The following is a 19,990-nucleotide window of genomic DNA, read 5'->3' as shown; positions in this document are numbered from 1 at the left end:
CAAGGGCATCGGGGATAATTCTGGAACAAGTAAGGTCTTATTAGAGTTGAGAAAGGAGACTAATTCTCTTAAGGTGTGTTTAAAGTATTTTTACATAAAGGATTTACTCATTATTTTGGAAGAACTCACATTAATAATTCAAATGCTTCTGTTCAGGAGAATGATTATAAATTTTAGGCTTTCTGGATTCCTAGACTGAACTCAGAGTCAGCAGAGATGCATCTTCAGCCAAGGACAGAAGACTCGGTCAGTGCAGCACTGTTCCTGAATCATATCTTTTTTGGCTTCAGAGCGTCAGTATTTCATAAGGGCTATTTCCCCACAGTCAACCTTGCCCCCCCCCCCCCCCAATTCTGAATTGATATACTTAATCGGATTATGACACTCTCAGGCACTCATAATCATGAGTCATTTCTCACTTAGCCTGTATTCTGATGTTTTTACTTTTTCCTTTGGCTGAGGTTCTTGTCTGATCTCTCCACATCTCCTACCCTGTCTGCTGGGTTGTCTATTTTAGTATAGCCAGGGCCAGGCTTTGCAAGAAAGAGATGAGGGATTGAGGTCTGGCTACAGGACAGGAAGTTCAGCCAAGAACATAAGGTGCGTCTTTATTGGACACCATCACACTCTGCTGTGCATTTCTCTCTCTCTCTCTCTTTCTTAAATTCTTCATCTAATTCCTTATCAAAATATTTAATGAATATGTATGAGTGCCACATAGGGTGCTAGAACTGTGAAGGTCATTTATTTCCTTGTGAAAGTCATTCTCAGATGGCAAAATTATTTCATGTAGTTAAGCCCAAAGGGTAAACATTCATTGCTAATAATTATGCAAAATACCAGGAAACAAACACTCAAAATGATGAACATTTACTCTCTATCCAGAAATGATAAAATACCAAACTTCAAGTCACAGAAAACCAAAGATGAAGCATACACTACAGGTATGCAGGAGTAATTTTAAAACAAGCTTCCAGCCTGATAGATGCTGTAGCCTGTTTCTCAGCTATAGATGATACGGCCAATTAAAAAATAATGTACTTGATATCAGTGGTAACAAACTGTCAAGACTTTACTGAGAATTGCTTTATCAGCAACGATGTACAGTGATAAATCATCATTACCCATTACTAATATTACTCAAGAACACTAGTAAGCTTCCTGAGAACTCTGTGAAATTTTTCCTCCATAATTAACCCTCATTAAAAGGTTGTGGGGTTTTTTTTCCCTGAGAATGATCAGCGATGACACAAATGCAGCTGAGAACAGCTGTGATACAGGTGTTTTATGTTCAGTTTCTTGGGAGTAGTTCATCACTCATGAAGCGATTCAATAACTTTTTTTCACTCTACTCGTTCTGTTGCAAAAAAAAGGGAGAAATAGGCTTAGAATGATCATTTCTAAGTTATTAAAGGAAACATCAAAGGAATAGAGTTTTTTGTCACGAGTATAATAAAATATATACTTTAGTGTTTTAACAAATAAAGTTTTACATTAAAATTTGAAACATTCCATTATATCACACCAAAGGGGACAAGAGTTGCCTTAACAGGGCTCCTACTGGTCAACTTGGGATCTGAACATCCAAAAAAAAATACATATTAATGATAATGGTTTATATTATACTGAATACAAAAAAAATCACTGAGTCCACAGTAATACTCACAAACAAAAAGGACGTAAGGGAGAGCTCTTTGTTGTAGAAAAACGCTGGCTAATGCATTTGTAAGTAACAATACAATTAGAAATCCACCAATGACCTTTGCAACCACTGACACAACTATTGATTTAGGTGAGAATCATCCACAGATGCTTAAAACCATTAGGTGAAATGTTTTAGGAGGACAGGACATTAATACGGTCTCATAGTTATGAAGCCACTGTTGCTTATTACTTACAATGGATAAAAATACCTCTGCAACAAAGAGAGCTAGAAAACACCATCTTAATTCAGTCTTCAAACCAGGATACCCATCATGGGACAAACTGACATTACATGTTTTCTAAAACACTCTAATAAGAAGTGCACATTTCTGGAATTCTCATAAAACAATATTTAACATGCATTTAACCATGAGTAAACATTTGGATAAATCAAAATGTGGGGCATTCTATAAGACAATTGACCTGGTCTCTTCAAAGTATCACTGTCATAAAAGACAAAAAGGGTTGGTGGGATTTTTCTAGATTAAAAGAAGTTAAAGAGTCATGACAGTCAAAGGTGATAAATGATCCTTGATTGGATCCTGGGCCAGAAACAAAAATCTGTAAAAGAGTATTTGGGGAAGTTCTGGGAAATTTGAATACGAACTCTATGTTGACTAAAATTACTCTATCATTGTTAAACTCCTTGGGAGGGTACTAGTTTGGGCATGATGCAGGAGAGTGTTCGTGTTCTTAAGAGATATGGGATGAAGTATTTCTGATGTAATATCTACAATTTCATTTCAAATGGTTCACCAAAGATGATGATATAGATATAGGACTAGTTATAGCAAATGTGGGAAAATGTTTTTAATTAGTCACCTTTTGATGAAAGATTTTATTATTATGTTGTGCTTAGATTTTCTTAGCTGCATGGTTACAAAATGCAGTCTTAAGATACATCTGCGATTTTCCATATCATAAGTAGATTATACAGTGAAAAAGACAAATAGTTTCATTTTATCTTTACATGTCAATGAAAAAAATGGCCATGTACAGCACTCCATACTATTAAAAAAAGAAGGGGTTTGGAAAGGGTTTTAGAAAGAAAAGGAGAGATAGTATAACAGATTTTCAGAAGTGACAGGAACACTGTCTGGAGAAAAGGAAAAGAAAGAAATCCGCACTGATTGTCCTCATGTTTTTATGTTCCATGTAGACAGGCATTTTTGTATGTTTTATTCACTACTTTATCCCAACTGTCTAGAATGGTACTACCACAAATGAGGTGTTAAATAATAGATGTGTGAAAGGATGTGGGGTTGTACTAGCTACCTTTATACATTTAAAGTTATACAATGGAGGGGGAAGGGAGAGGGATGGGCTGGGAGTCTGCGGTTATTAGATGCAAACTATTATATATAGGATGGATAAAGAAGGTCCTACTGCATAGTACAGGGAACTATATCCAATCTCCTAGGATAAACCATAATGGAAAATAATATAAAAAAAGAATGTATATATGTGTAAAACTGAGTCACCTTGCTGGACAGCAAAAATTAGCACAACATTGTAAATCAACTACATTTCAATTAAAAAAAAACAGAGAAAAAAAAGTTATACAACAAATCTGAGAGACGGAGACAGTGAGAGTGAGAGAGAGAGGGAGAGAGAGGGAAAGAGAGAGCACTAGAGAGCAAGAACGCCTATTTTGCATAGGACAGAACGGGGAGTCAGCTACTTGCTGGGAAAAGCCAGGAGCAATGGCATGAGTCTAGCTCTATTCAACCCCACAGCCCATACATCAAGTCCACAGCCCCTCTCAACATCATCTAGTCCTCTCCTTTCAATCTATAAAGAAAGGAAGCACAGAAGTAGGGCTCTCTGTGCGTTAAGGTAGTAGAGCTCATTCATTGCTGAACCAAGACAATGCCCTATATTTTTTACCCTCGTCGAGACGAGAGATACAATTCCACTTGTCTTTGCTAAAAAGGGAAATGCCGTATCATCGAGAAAACTATTCTGGCTTTAGAGTTAGATGTTCCTGGGTTCAAATCTCAATTCTGCTCCTACTGCCACATCATTGTCAACAAGTATTTGTTAAGTGATTACTTTATACATTTCATGCTTTTCCTCAAGAAACCAAGCTAAAAGGAGGGACCTTCTGAGGTATTTTCACGATCACCAAGGCAGAGGCCTCACATTGATACACAACACCTTGGGCCACTCTCACTAAGCGTAACTTAAACAGTGATACGGTTATCCGTCTTCAAGGAGATGTGGAAGGATCATTTCCACGGGGGCCTCAGAAGACAGGGAGCCAGACACCAGCAATCATTTGCCACATGTGACACAATGGTCACCTGATATGAATTTACAGAAGATTTACGCAGAAAATCTAACAAGGAAAATCCAAAGGAATATTACTTTACAGTAAGAAAATTTTGACCTTTCTAACTTTCTAAAGTGCCTTTATTCAGATAATTTGAAGAATATGAGTAGACAAACATTGATTGGTTCTTCCTTTACCTCAAAGGATTTACCCCGACACTAATAGGCTTGATTTTGAAATAAATGATCATTTAGGATATAACAAGTGGTATAATAGTCATAAGTCTTTCAATCCTCACAACAAAGCTATAACGTTGGCATGCCCATCTAAACAAAATAAGAGCTGGATTAATGCAATAACCTTCCCTCTTAGCCACCTCCACTCTGCCACACCTGCTGTCTACCATCCACACATTAGAGAGAAATCCTCTAAAAACGTCAGTCCAATCAAGTCACTGCTCTGCTCAATATACTGCATAGACTGCCCGACACAGAATAAAAACCAAGGTCACAGCATCTAAAAGTCACAAGACATTCTACTTCCCTAATCCCCACACTAATCTCTACTTTCATCTCCTAATTTTTACTGCTCTCTCCTCTCCACTCACTCCGCGGCAGCCACCTTTGATCTCCTTGCTGTTCCTCAGACAAAATAACTCCTTTCTCCATTCCTTTGCACTTACTATTATTTCCACATGAAATGATCGTCCCCTACACCAGGGGTTCTCAAACTTTAGCTGCATTAGCAGCACATGGAGGGCTTGTTAAAATACATACTGCTGGATCCCACTCCCAGAGTCTCCGATTCATTAGGTCTAACTTGGGATGTAATGATTTGCATTCCCAGCAGTTGCCAAGTCATGCTGATGTTGGTGGTTCAGGGATTTTGATAACTACCTCTCTGTACAGCCACCTATCTCACACTTTATTGATATTCCCTAGTTCATCCTTTTCAGGAGACATTCTCCGACACCCCATATTAAAGAAAGAACACACAGTCCTCATCAGTTTTAATTATCTTGTTGTCTTTTGTTTTTCTTCATAGAATTTATCATCTGACATCATATAATTTATTAACTTTCCTATACTTTTGCTCTTTCTCATTCATGCCCATCAGAATTCAAGCTCCATGAAAGGAGGGACTTTGTACATTTTGTACACCACTGAATCCCAAAGCCTAAGTCAACATCTGACATAGAGAAGGTTCTCAATAAATATTGGTTGAGTCAATGACTTAGCAGAAAATTTGGGAGATAATTCCCAAAGAGATCTAGCAGAAGCTTTTGCTCCAAAAAGAAAATATAAAGACAAGGTAAAGCTCATGATGATAAGCTTGAAATGAAAATGAAATTTAAAATGAAAGATGACTATCATCTATGAAATTTTTAAAAAGCCTTTGAGTACAATCATTTTGAGGGAACAAGGAAGATAAATTGTGATCTCCATTGTCTATAGATTTTGAAGAGAGTTATACAGGGAGCCCATTTAATTATGGGGATCAAGAAAATGGTTGTAGTAATTGTTAAAGAGACAATAGAAGCTCCTATATTTCTAAATAATCTAAAAGTGTCAACTGCATTCACTGAGTTGAGGGAGGGATTACAGCAGGGGAGAGGGAAAAGGGTTTTCCACTGTCCTCATCAGCCACTGAGTTGTTTAAATTTATTTTAATCATAAAGTGTGTTAATACAATGCATGCCTGTCATACCTGCAAAACATGTACCAGAATTATGATCACCACTTTGATACATAACAAAACTTCCCAAATGTAACGCACCCCACACAAGACAAGAATAATCACACAATTCTTAACATGTTCCATCTAGTCCAACTACATGAAAGTCACATTTTATTTTTTAATGAAATTGTTTTGTTTAGAATAATTTTAGGTTTTCAGAAAAGTTGCAAAGACAGTACAGAGAATTCTCATACACTCCACACCTAGTTTCCCCTATTTTTAACTTCATTGTTATTAACTGAAGTCCATACTTTATTCAAATTTCCTTCGTTTTTACCAGATGTCCTTTTGATGTTCCAGGATCCCATTCAAATTACAATATTATATTTAGTCCTTATATCTTCTTAGGTTCTTTCAGCCTGTGCCAGTTTATTAGACTTTGTTTTTGATGACCTTAGCAGTTTTGAGGAGTTCTGATCAGGTATTTTGCAGAATATCACTGAGATAGTGTTTATCAGCTATCCCCAACATAAAGTCACTATTTTTCCCCCATGCATACTGTACTTTTTGGAAGGAAGTCACTATGTACAGCCCATACTTTAGGGGTTGGAAGTTATGTGCCACCTCCTTAAGAGGGAAAAAAATCTATAAAAATTATTTGGAATTTTTCTACATGGGATATTTGTCTATTCTCTCCCATTAACTTATTTATTTCAATATGATCTCATGGTTTTGTTTTTTTTTTAATACTTCGAGTTACAATGCAATACTACATTGTTTATTTTGTTGTTCAAACTATTTCTGCTTTAGCCATTGGGAGCTCTTTCAGTACTTCGATGTCACCACAGTGTTGTGGATTTTTTTTTTTTTTTTAAGCATTTCCTTAATGCTAGATGCTCTTAATACAAGATGCTTTCCTTAATAGAAGATGCTCTAGGCTCATCTATTATTTTTCCTGCTCCAGTCCTAGAATCAGCCATTTCTCCAAGAAGCCCTTGTTCCTTTTCTTGGGGTATGATATGAGAAATCAAGATTTGGGCATTGAGTGTGCTCATTGCTCCAGAAGAGTCATTATTTCTAGGCCCTCTCAGCTGACAAAGCAAGAAAATATGTGTATGTACTAAAACGTATAATATATATCCATACCTATGAATATTTCCACATGTATCCATTTGTATCTCTAATAAATTAAACGTGAGTTCATACTATCTCCAACTCTAATGTAGTATCAAATGGATTCTAGCCTTTCCATCTTGCTTATCTGTCACCTCTCTCCAACAGTGAAAAATCAGGGTGCTCTAGTCCACCATCTATTTACTTAATTGTTTAATTCTAGAAGACATGTATAGCAGTGTCAGAATTATTAACCCTTACCCCAGGGGAAACAACTTTATCAACTAGTATAAAGTGCCAACGTACAGTTCCTTTTGCCTTTAGTCTTAACAGTCTCCACTCATTTCCACAGCTACTTGGGTCAGCACCTTATAGTCCCCTGCTTCGTCAAAGGGATTATCTCATTTATTAGTAATACAGATTCTTTTGTCATAGTCTGCATTTTTTTTCTGGGTTTTCCTTAGCCTCTTAAATAATTTCTTTAAATTTCCATACATTAAGGTTCACTCTTTGTGCTATAACATTCTATGGGATTTGTCAAATGCACAGTTTGATGTGTGCACCACTACGGTATCACGTAGAAGAGTGTCACTATTCTAAAACATCCCCTGTGCTTCACCAATTCAACTCTGTTCCCTTCACAAACTCCTGGGGGCAAGTACTATACTGTTTGGTATCTCTACAGTTTTGCATTTTCCAGAGTGTAATATAAATGAAGTCATACAGTATGCAGCTTGTCCAGCTGCTTTTTTTCTACTTAATAATATGCTTTTATGATTCGTCTGCATCTGCCTGCATTGCTAGCTCATGCCATTTTATCACTAAATAGTATTCTACTATATGGATGTACCACATCTCATTTATCCCTTCTCTTTTTGAAGGACATCTTGGTTGCTTCAAGTTTTTGGTGATTATGAATAAAGCTACTATAAACATGCAAATGCATGTGTTCGCATGGGCCTAAGTTTTCAAATTAGGTAAATACCTAGGGACCTGCTTGCTGGATTATATGGTAAGACTATTTTGAGTTTTGTAAGAAATCGCTGAATTGTCTTCCAAAGTGGCTGTATGCACATTACATTTTATTAAAAAGAAAAAGAAAAAAAGAAAAAACCTGCTCTTGTGCTAATGTTTAGCATTTGCAGGTGGATAGCATATTCATGGAAGGGGATTCATTAGTAACAATAGATTGAATAAGGCATAGTTCAGGCTCACCTCCTGGGGCATTCATCACAGGGCAGTGCCAGCACACTCAATTCTAACGTGTCCACCCCAGAATCAGCTTCTGATGTTGAGGCAATTTGGCCTGCAGACAGATGGTGTGAAATGGTTTTGTGTATTAGTACAATAAAAAGTTCTACAGCCCAGTGCTCATTAATGGACAGCTTCTATAGAAGCTGTATGTTTTAAAGGAGGGCCTTGAAACTCCCTATTCTGCATTGTGGCAGTGATCACAGAAGATATCAGTCTTTTTCACACAGAATTTGCTCTGCCAGCACTCAGCTCAATCAGGGGAGAAATGAAAGTTGGCATTTCTCAAATTTGAGTAAAATCCAAGGGATGCTAAGCCTATATTTGAATTATAAAACCTCAGATAGTTCAGAAAAACAAGCTAGATCCATGTCATCACTTGTTCCTTTTCCTGTCCTTGCCCATTATTTGGATATTTATGGATTAAAGCCACACTGTTGAAACTGTAGCGTGCAACAGAATCATCTGGAAGGACAATTAAAACACAAATTGCTGGGACCCAACCCCAGAGTTTCTGAATTCAATAGGTCTCAGGTACACCCTGAGAATTTTTTTTCTACAGTGTTCCCAGATGATGCTAATGTGCTGATCCAGGGTCACCACACTGACCAGTACTGTACTAAGGTACTACATTGCTAAGTTTTCGAAGTATTTTGATATTTTAATAAAAACTGCTTGTCTTTACAAAGTTTGAAATGTCACTAAACAACCAAATAGCTATTTTTTGCTATGCAATAAAAAAGGAAAGTATCTGAATTCAGTGGATGGTGATCACATAAAGGCAAGCAAAGAGAGAAATTACAGCAGTCATTCATTTTTCATACAACCAATATTATCAAATAATCCCATTATCTGCTATGGATGGTGCTTATTAGAGTGAACTAGCTACTTGTTACAATGTTGATTGTAATCTCAGACAGTTTCTGAATTCAGGAGAACACAGCCACAGCCCAGGTGTAAGGTTAAATTTAGAGAAGAAAGTTGATTATATATTTTGACCCCTCTTTTTCTAAGTTCCTCTTTCCTGACATTAACAGGCATCTTCACCCAGCACATTTCCTCTATAGCTTAGACGCAGGGGTCTTTTCTTTGCGTCCACCTCAACATAGGCACTGAAATATTTTTCATATTGTCTTACATAAATTTATTAATGCTATCTTTTCGTCTGTAATGCATAATTTGTGTCCTTTCTTTACCCGCTAAGATTTCCACTTTACCCCTGCTGTCTGAAGCCAAATATTTCTCCTTTTCTTGATTTCATGACTGCTGCTTGGGGGACACCTCCAGATCGCCTGGCTCTGGTGGGGAGCAGGGCTTAAGCTTGTGGTACCACAGGACTGTATATATTTGTATAGTTTTAAAAACTGATACCTGTGGGTCTGGCTTCTAGTCAACCTCAGTCTAGGTGCTGAGATCCTCCCCTATGGGACACTGACAGGTTTTGACACATCTGCAACTACTGGGAACTATTAAATCTATCATAATCTTTTTTTTTTTTTTTTTTTTGCCTTTTTTTTTTTATTTTTTATTTTTTATTTTTGGGGGTACACCAGGTTCAATCATCTGTTTTTATACACATATCCCCATATTCCCTCCCTTCCTTGACGCCCCCCCCCTCGAGTCCCCCCCACCCTCCCTGCCCCAGTCCTCTAAGGCATCTTCCATCCTTGAGTTGGGCTCCCTTTGTTATACAGCAACTTCCCACTGACTGTTTTACAGTTGGTAGTATATATATGTCTGTGCTACTCTCTTGCTTCTTCTCAGTTTCCCCTTCACCCCCCGCCCCCTCCCATACCTCAAGTTCTCCAGTCCATTCTCTGTATCTGCGTCCTTGTTCTTGTCACTGAGTTCATCAGTACCATTTTTAGATTCCGTATATGTGAGTTAGCATACAATATTTGTCTTTCTCTTTCTGACTTACTTCACTCTGTATGACAGACTCTAGGTCTATCCACCTCATTACATATAGCTCCATCTCATCCCTTTTTATAGCTGAGTAATATTCCATTGTATATATATGCCACATCTTCTTTGTCCATTCATTTGTTTATGGGCATTTAGGTTGCTTCCATGTCCTGGCTATTGTAAAGAGTGCTGCAATAAACATTATGGTACAAGTTTCTTTTGGGATTATGGTTTTCTTTGGGTATATGCCCAGGAGTGGGATTACTGGATCATATGGTAGTTCTATTTGTAGTTTTTTAAGGAACCTCCAAATTGTTTTCCATAGTGGCTGTACCAACTTACAGTCCCACCAACAGTGCAGGAGAGTTCCCTTTTCTCCACACCCTCTCCAACATTTGTTGTTTCCAGACTTTGTGATGATGGCCATTCTGATTGGTGTGAGGTGATACCTCATTGTGGCTTTGACTTGCATTTCTCTGATGATGAGTGATGTTGAGCATCTTTTCATGTGTTTGTTGGCCATCTGTATGTCTTCTTTGGAGAAATGTCTATTTAGGTCTTCTGCCCATTTGTGGATTGGGTTATTTGCTTTTTTGGTATGAAGCTGCATGAGCTGCTTGTATATTTTGGAGGTTAATCCTTTGTCCGTTGTTTCATAGGCAATTATTTTTTCCCATTCTGAGGGTTGCCTTTTAGTCTTGTTTATGGTTTCTTTTGCTGTGCAAAAGCTTTTAAGTTTCATGAGGTCCCATTCGTTTATTCTTATCATAATCTTTTAAAAAATGAAGATAGCTTAAGGGACTTATGGAACATATTAATCAAACTAAGATTTGTATCATAGGGCTTACAGAAGGAGGTAAAAGAGACAAAGGAGCAGAAATCTTATTTGAAGATGTAATGGCTGAAAACTTCTTAAACCTGGGGAAGGAAACAGACATCTAGATCCAGGAAGCCCAGACACTTCCTAATAAGAGAAACCCAAAGAGACCCACACCAAAACACATTATAATTAAAATCTCAAAAGATAAAGACAAGGAGAGACTATTAAAAGAAGCAAGAGAAAAATAACTTGTCATATACAAGAGAACCTTTTTAAGACTAGCAGCAGATTCTTCAGCAGAAACTTTGCAGGCCAGAAGGAGTGGCCTAATATATTAAAAGTGATGAAAGGAAAAAAAACTTCCAATCGAGAATACTCTACCTGGCAAGGATATCACTCAGAAGAGAAGAGTAATACAAAGTTTTCCAGACAAGCAAAAGCTAAAGGAATTCATCACACTTAACTGGTCTTACAAGAAACGTTAAACAGACTTCTTTTACTTGACAAGAAAGGATGATAACTAGTAACAAGAACACATATGAAAGAATAAATCTCACTGGAAAGGCAAATATATAGTAAAGGTAGTGAATTAATCACTTATAAAGCTAGTATAAGTTAAAAGACAAAAGTAGTAAAACTATGATTACAATAATTAGTTAAGGAATACAAAAGATAAAAAGATATAAAATGCAATATCACTTATTTGCATATAAGTATGTATGCTTACTTTAACCTTAAATTGCTTAAATTTAGACATCTGAAATTGTGGTTTAAATGGGCTAAAGGATACAGAAATGTTATTTAACCACAAAGTTTAGATTATAATCCAGACCTGTAAGTGTGGTGGTACTGGACTGCATTGAATACTTTTCATTACATGCCACTCTCTGACATGCTACTTTTTCTTCTAATCCAATCAGTTTCTGAAGTCAGGGTTTTGAATAAGAAACTTATTTCTTAACATAATTCACTTAAGTTGGGGGCTTCAAAATAAGTGAGTTATGATCAAGTAGTGATTCTCCCCACTCTCATACAGAAGGCCTTAATAATTTAAATCAAATACATTTTATATTTTTTAGAAAATATAAGCATTGTTAATCCTACTTAAAATTAGCCCATATCTTATTCTAAAAGTAAGATTGAGCTCCAAAGCACTAACACAAATATGTTACAAATAGCATTCTAATCTAATGAACAGATGGCCATTTTGTGGTTCTGTTACTCTCAAACACAAAGATTTAAATTTTTCGTACCATTAAATGTAGACCCTTAGAGTGTTCTTTGGATAATTCCCTATATTCTAATTCATGATCAAACTATCATAACTAACTGTGTTGTGGAAATTATGAAGTTTAAAACTGTACTTTTAATCTCTATTGTATTTAATAAGCATTTATTGAGCAATTATGTTCAGAGTGTTACAGATCATCTTTGCCATTAAGGGCTCACAATATATGTGGATAACACCACACTTATAAGTACAGAGAAAAATAAAGGACTATACAGGGGAGAAGGTGCCAAAAGCCAAATGAGTATATCAGGTCACATGTTCTAAAGCAACTCAGAGGAAGGAGTTGCTTCATGCTTCACAGGAGAAGAAAGGAGCTTCCTATTTTGCTCTTAAGTACAGTTAACTCTACCACTGCTTTTTATGTAATGAGCATTGTGCAAAGCTATCTACCACTTTTTATTATCTTGAGAGAAATGCAGAAAAACAGAGATTGGACATGACTCATAGTCATATGTGAAGTAAGTAGCAAACTAGAAAAGCAGCCTATCAAGAGCATGATTTTCAAGTAACAGATCAGTAAAAATAAAGATCAAAGAAAACTGTATATAAGAAAGCTCAGTATGACAGACAAACACTGATCTAGTTGTCAGGGACCTTGGGGTTCGATCCAAACATCCATTTGTTGTTTGGATATGCCACATAGGAAAACTATTTCACCTTGTGTTTCTCATTGCCCTCGTGTGTTATGTTTTCAGCTCTGAAATACCATGGTTCGATAGTAAATCACGGGCTTCCCTGGTGCCGCAGTGGTAAAGAATCCGCCTGCCAATGCAGGGGACACAGGTTCGAGCCCTGCTCTGGGAAGATCCCACATGCCATGGAGCAACTAAGCCTGTGTGCCGCAACTACGGACCTGTGCTCTAGAGCCTGTGAGTGACAACTACTGAGCCCATGTGCCACAACTACTGAGGCCTGAATGCCTAGAGCCTGTGCTCCACAACAAGAGAAGCCACTGCAATGAGAAGCCCACACACCACAACGAAGAGTAGCCCCAACTCGCTCCAACTAGAGAAAGCCGGAGTGTAGCAATGAAGACCCAACGCAGCCAATAAATAAATAAATAAATAAAATTGTAAAAAACAAAACAAAACAGTAAATCACTAGAGGTTTTGATTGGGGAGAGGGATGTGAAAAAGAAATGGCAAACATATAGTCTGTATGGTGGAGGAGAGACTGGAGGGAAAGAGAACAATTAGTAGAACATTGTAATACGTCATGCTTAAAGAACTGTTTAGCTTATGATGGTGTGCTTTATTTAATATCATGTTAATGTATGTTTTCTTCAATGGATATTTTCTGATGCTGACTGAGAAATATAAAGTTCATATTTTAGTTTGTCTCTTCAGTTTCACAACTTTTTATTTTTAAACAAGTTGACCTTAGTTTTAATTGTGAAATATCTTTGTTCTCCTTTATAATGGCCTAGTTTACTTTCCATCCAACGGATACTTCCATCTGAATTTTAGATCACTGTAATTTATTATTTTGCCTACTGAATTTCTTTGAAGCTACCCACACTTTTAAATACAATCCCATTTTTTTCTGTTTCTGAATTTCCCTAATGAATTCTATTTCTTTGAACTGATTTAACTATTCATTCCAGATAAAATATCATCTGTTTCTTATCATTTTATTAAAGATGCTTTGTATTTAAAATCACAAAACAATCCTTCCCTGTTTATCATGATTCTGTGCAGAAAAAAAAAAAATTTCGTTCATTCCCTAGAAGGTAGAGCATTTTGTGAATTCAGAAACCCAGAAAACATATAGAAATTTAAGCTTCACTTCAATCACTTATGTTTTCTATCTAGTGTTTCTGCTGGGAAGTTGGTAAATAATGTCCTCTATTTCTATAAGGGGGTAAGTAACTTTTTTTTCTGTAAAGGACTAAAAAGGAAGCATTTTAGGTTTTGCGAGCAATATGGTCTCTGTTGCAATTACTTGATCCTGCCACTGCAGGATGAAAGCAGCCACAGACAATACATAGAATGGGTGTGGGTGTAGGTCCAATAAAACTTTATTTTAAAAAAGTGGCAGGCTAGATTTGGTCCACAGTTTGCCGATCCCTGTTCTACAATATCAAATATTTGATAAATTTTTCTGTAAATGTTATTTCCTCTTTTGAAATAAAAATAAGAAAATGTTTACCCACGAAATTATTTTTATATTATAAACATGAAAATTGTGTTAGTATAATTTAGCACTCTCATATATCAGACATCCTTGCAAAACAAAGTCATTGCATGACTTGAAAAAGATTTATTTAATCTTTTACATGAGGACAGTTTTACTGTCTAAATGATCAAAATGATAAATATTACTCTTTAGTTTTAGGAGGCAACAAGAAAAAGTAAATTTTTTCCGGAGTTGTAAGGCTGCAATTCCACGACTGATTTTGACTGCTTTTCCCTCTAGCATTAATGGGAATGGGGAAGGCCCTGGATCACTTACATGTATATTTCACAAGCCTGGGTGTAGAGTAGAAACAAACAGAGGTAGTATCTGTATTGGTTACAGATCATTTTGAGGAAAATGCAGAAGTACAGTCAAGCGAGTTCAAGTAAACAAAGAGTTCATTATAAAAATACAGGAGAATCGCACTGAACAGAAAATTGCAGAAACTATAACTGAGCCTCACGGGGAATAGAAAATCATCAAAGATGTATTCTCTCAATTTCTGACTCTTTCTGACCATAGTTTTCCATCCGTGTTTCTTTATTACATCTGTTCCACTGCCCTCTCTGAAGACTGCTCAAGTCTGAAAAGCTTTTAATGTTTGTTTCTTCATAACTTGGACATGTGCACATTTTCCGGCTTGTCATATACTGAGTCCAGATCTTACTTTACCAGAGCTTTCATTTTGGGTGTTCAATGTCTTCCAGCTACAATGACTGTCCCTTAATCAGAGATTCTGATTGCCTGCTGGCTGGCAGTGGACTGCCTGGCTTTGAGTGAGTTTCTCCCCATTAAAAAGAGCTATAATCAGAAAGGGTACGGTCATATGACTTGATGCCAAAATCGAAGCCATTCTAGTTTAAATAAATTTCCTGAGTAGAAGCTGAGGGCAACGAAGGCAAATACACTGACATCTCTACTATACCCTGAGAAATAAGATTCCCACAGTTGGGGGAGTTACTATTCTTGAAATTAAAAGAACTCTTTTAATAGTAAGGTTCATAAGAAAGAAAGATTGACATTAGTCAAGAGCTGAGAAGCCCAGGTGCTGAGGGGTTAAGCACATGATGGTTAAACATTCCCAGAATGATCACAGACCTAGGGGACAAGAGGGAAGTTGTGATCCAGGGTCAAAATCTTGATTTGAGAGGATGGTGAGGCGGGATTCAGTCTGAGAAGATGGCATCATACTGGTGGGGAAGTGACATCGAGGAGAGTGTTGGGGACTGTGAAAAGATAAGTAGCCTACACTTCAGTTTTAAGAGGAAGAGAGCCTTGGAGGAGACCTAATTACATCCAAACAATCTTCTAGTCATAATAAAGTGGTTTCAGTCCTCTGTAGCTCTTTCTTTGTCTTGCCTTTGTGCATTTGCAAAAACTATCTCATTTCCTGCAAATGCTTTTCCCAACTTACTCATCCTCACTACTACACACACACCATATATATAAAATAAACAGCAAAGACTTACTGTATAGCACAGGGAACTATATTCAATATCCTGTAATAACCTTTAATGGAAAAGAATCTGAAAATATATATTGATAGAAATAAAACTAACACAACGTTGTAAATCAACTATACTTCAATTTTAAAAAACCCTCAAATTTGGACAGAAAGAGACATCAGAAATTATAGACAAGTTGTGTTAAGTCAAAGCAATATTGAAATTGTTTAGTGAGTAACAGGAGTATAATAATGTTGAAATCTTGAATGCTGTACCCCCCAAATCAACTTATTAAAATAGATGATCAGAATCAGTGTTTTCAAATTCTAGCTACAGTTACAGCACTTGAGAGGAAGACATATTGACTGAAGTTGACAAGACTGTTGAAGCTACTACTAATACTGAATTAACAGAATATTTTGGATGCTGACAAAAATCCTCAGAACCAGAATAAGGTGAAGAATGGAATGCTAATTTTTGAATCCAAAGACCAGGTCTTACTTTTACATGACTTCTCCTTTGTCAAAAAACAATGCTCAGTTTCCCTTATTCTTGATGTGTTCTCCCACAACTTTCATAGACCACAGTCCTTGAGATTTCCCCCATCTCTCTGACTTAGTTTTTTTAATGACTTCCTCTGTCTCATCCTGTTTTTAAAATACAGTCATCTCTTGGTATCCATGGGGGATTTATTCCAGGACTTCCATAGATACCAAAATCTGCAGATGGTCAAGTCCCTCCCATAAAATTGTGTAATATTGCATATACCCTACACACATCCTTCCATATACTTTAAATCATCTCCAGATTACTTATAATACTTAATACAATGTAAATGCTATGTAAATAGTTGCTGGTACATGGAAAATTCAAGTTTTGCTTTTGGGAAATTTCTGGATTTTTTTCCCAAATATTTTCAATCCATCGTTGGTTGAATCTGCAGATACAGGGGGCTGACTGTCCTTCCTTTCGCCACATCCTATGATTTATATTTCTTTCTCTCCATCCTTGTTTTCTGAAACAATATCACTGATGATTATGATTTCCTTTCCTTTCTATGGGCTAATAGGTCATAAGTCATTCTGAATGCCAGAAATATTTGTTATTTATTTGCCTTTACCCATTAGAAACTAGAATACTACACTTAATACATTGAATATTAAACTCATTTTTTTGCTCCTATTCTTCTTGGGTTCTGTATCTTGCTTATGAACTCAGCATTGTCACTCTTAATCAGGTCAGAACTCTCAGAGCAATCCTAGACCCCTCCAGCTCTTCCAATGCCACATGGATCCTTGCCAGTTTCCCCTCCTTTAATAGCTATCAAATCTTCTCCCTGTCTTTATGCTATAGTCACAACCTAGATCATCAATCATGCATCACCTAGATCAGGGATGTCCAATAGAAACATAATGCAAGCCAGATTCATAATTTTTAAAAATTCTGGTAGCCACAATAAACAAATTAAAAGGAAACAGATGACGGACTTCCCTAGTGGTGCAGTGGTTAAGAATCCAACTGCCAATGCAGGGACACGGGTTCGATCCCTGGTCCAGGAAGATCCCACATGCCGCGGAGCAACTAAGCCTGTGTGCCACAACTACTGAGCCTGCGCTCTAGAGCCCGTGAGCTGCAAGTACTGAAGCCTGCGTGCTGAGAGCCCATGCTCCACAGCAAGAGAAGCCACTGCAACGAAAAGTCCAAGCACCACAACGAAGAGTAGCCCTCACTTGCCACAACTAGAGAAAAGCCCGTGCACAGCAACGAAGACCCAACGCAGCCAATAAATAAATAAGTAAATAAATAAAAATTTTAGAAAAAAACTTTAAAAAAAGTAATTTCATCTGTTTCCCCCTTTTTTTTTTAAGTTATATCAAAGCTATTTATTTATTTATTTAGGCTGTGTTGGGTCTTCGTTGCTGTGTGGGTTTTTTTCTCCAGCTGTGGTGAGCAGGGGCTACTCTTCTTTGTGGTGCGTGGGCTTCTCATTGTGGTGGCTTCTCTTGTTGTGGAGCATGGGCTCTAGGCACGCAGGCTTCAGTAGTTGTGGCATGTGGGCTCAATAGTTGTGGCTTGCAGGCTCTAAAGAGCAGGCTCAGTAGTTATAGCACACAGGCTCAGGTGCTCCGCAGCATGTGGGATCTTCCCCAACCAGGGCTCGAACCTGTGTCCCCTGCATTGGCAGTTGAATTCTTAACCACTGTGCCACCAGGAAAGTACGAAACAGATGAAATTACTTTTAATAGTACATTTTGTTTAACTTGATATATTCAAAATGTCATTTTCAAAATATAGGCAGAATTAAAGATTATTAATAGGATGTTTTACATTCTCTAAATTGTTTCATTGATATCCAGTGTATATTTTACACTGGTCGGCACGTATATCTCAATTCTGACTGAGGCATTTCAAGTACTCAGTATCCAAATGTGGCTGGTGGCTAACATACGAACAGCATGTACCTAAACTATTGGCATTGCTTCTCCACCTCCAGGCCCATCTCCACAATACTACTACTGGAGGGACATTTCTAACACGCAAATCTCATCTTTATACTTCTGTGTTTCGCGTACTTATCCATGGCTTACAGGATAAAGTCGAACCTTCTTTTCCTGTCTCCCATAATCCTCTATGTTCCCATAGCTTTCTGTTCCTCATTTGTTAAGCCCTGACTCATGTTGCCATCGAGCTGACTGATCTTCAATCTAGTGATGTCTGTAGTTATTCAAATATTCTTGCTGGTCCCTTTCTCTAGAAGGTTTTATCTCCTTCCTCTTGTCTTCTAAGAACTTCTACTTAATCTACTCATTTATAAAATTATATTCTGTGAAGCCTTCCATGAACTCTGCCTATACTCCTGTGCCAAACAACTCTCAATGTGTTTCTCCATAGTACCTTAATCATTGCTGAAAAAGACCACTTATAATACTATAAAAAAATATACTTTTTTGTCAGCTCCCGCCGTAGCGATGGTCGGGTAGGGGAGCTGACCCACGGTTTGCTCTGCTCAGTGGAGGAGAGATGGGGAGGCATCGCGCCGGGGCTGAGCTGGATGGCAGCGTAATTCCGGACACACTGAGAAAGGCTTCATTTATGGCAAGCCGGGACACCCAGTGAAAATATATGTAAAATTACACCACAATAGCCCAATCCTTGTCTGTATGGATTTTAAACGCGCTGAGAAAGAAACAGGGGACCCAACCTACTTATGGGTTGGGCCTAATGAAAAGCCATTAACAGGAAATAATAGAATAAATATAACTGAAACAGGAAAGCTGATGGTGAAAGACTTTCTGGAGCCTTTGTCTGGACTTTACACATGCACTCTTTCTTCTAAGACTGTCAAAGCAGAAACCCAAGAAGAAAAGCTTATCGGGAACCTGACTATTCATATCAGATGGCTGTACATTTTACCACAAAATCTTGTGTAGGAAAGTATAATGATCTGCTTTTTAGAGTGCTGAAGAAACTCTTGGATAATTTAATTTCTGATTTGTCATGCCATATCATAGAGCCATCATATAAATGCCATTTTGTTAAAGTCCCAAAACATGGCCTCATTCCTGAGCTATTTATAGCCTTTCAAGTTAATCCTTTTGTGCCAGGGTGGAAAGGTACTTGCAATGAGTCTGTTGACTGTGAAGATACCACTAATCATAATATCCTCCAGGCAAGAAATCGAATAGAAGAATTTTTCCGGAGCCAAGCATATATTTTCAACCACGACTTTAATAAAACTCTACCAGCGATGCATTTTGTGGACCACAGTTTTCAAATATGGCTTGTGGTCCTGGGACTTTTAGTCCTGATGTTGATGTTACATGTCAAACCTGCATTTCCATCCAAATCTACGGAGCTAAATCTTGCCCATAAAACTTCAAACAAAAATCACAACGTGAAGACTAGAGGTGAAAGCATTGTTACTTGCTTATGGAGGTGGGGAACATAAGATGATTTGTTCACATCTCTGGGAGTGTCATGGATAGTTCCATTAACTAAGATCAGTAAGACCAAAACACTGGAAAATATACATTTTAGAAACCCTGAAAAGATAGTCAACATGGCCTTTCTAAGAAGGCCTTTAATATCTCCAGTGTGCAAAGGAAAGTGTAAGTATCAGTGGATGATTTTTAATGAAATATATTTTGTTGTTTACAAACAATCTGTTTCTCTGTACCTGAGACTATATTAAGTTCAAGAAGAGTAGCAAAGTATGATATAATAAAAACTGTACTTTCCATATATTATTTTGTTTGATATCACTCTTATGTTATACAAAGACATATATATTACCTTTATAATTAGAACCAAAAAAATTAAAAATATATATATACTTT

At 37.2% G+C, this 19,990-nt stretch overlaps 1 pseudogene; it reads left to right on the top strand.

Annotated features, from left to right (window-relative positions):
* Positions 1-19,526, top strand: part of LOC130841570 (zona pellucida-binding protein 2-like) — an 88,850-nt pseudogene extending 69,324 nt beyond the window's left edge.
* Positions 19,527-19,990: the final 464 nt, after the last annotated feature.

The sequence above is a fragment of the Hippopotamus amphibius genome, chromosome X (assembly GCF_030028045.1).
Source record: "Hippopotamus amphibius kiboko isolate mHipAmp2 chromosome X, mHipAmp2.hap2, whole genome shotgun sequence".
Classification (NCBI taxonomy): Eukaryota; Metazoa; Chordata; class Mammalia; order Artiodactyla; family Hippopotamidae; genus Hippopotamus; species Hippopotamus amphibius.
Note: the sequence above shows the minus strand (reverse complement) of the source record. Positions and strands in the feature narration are given on the sequence as shown.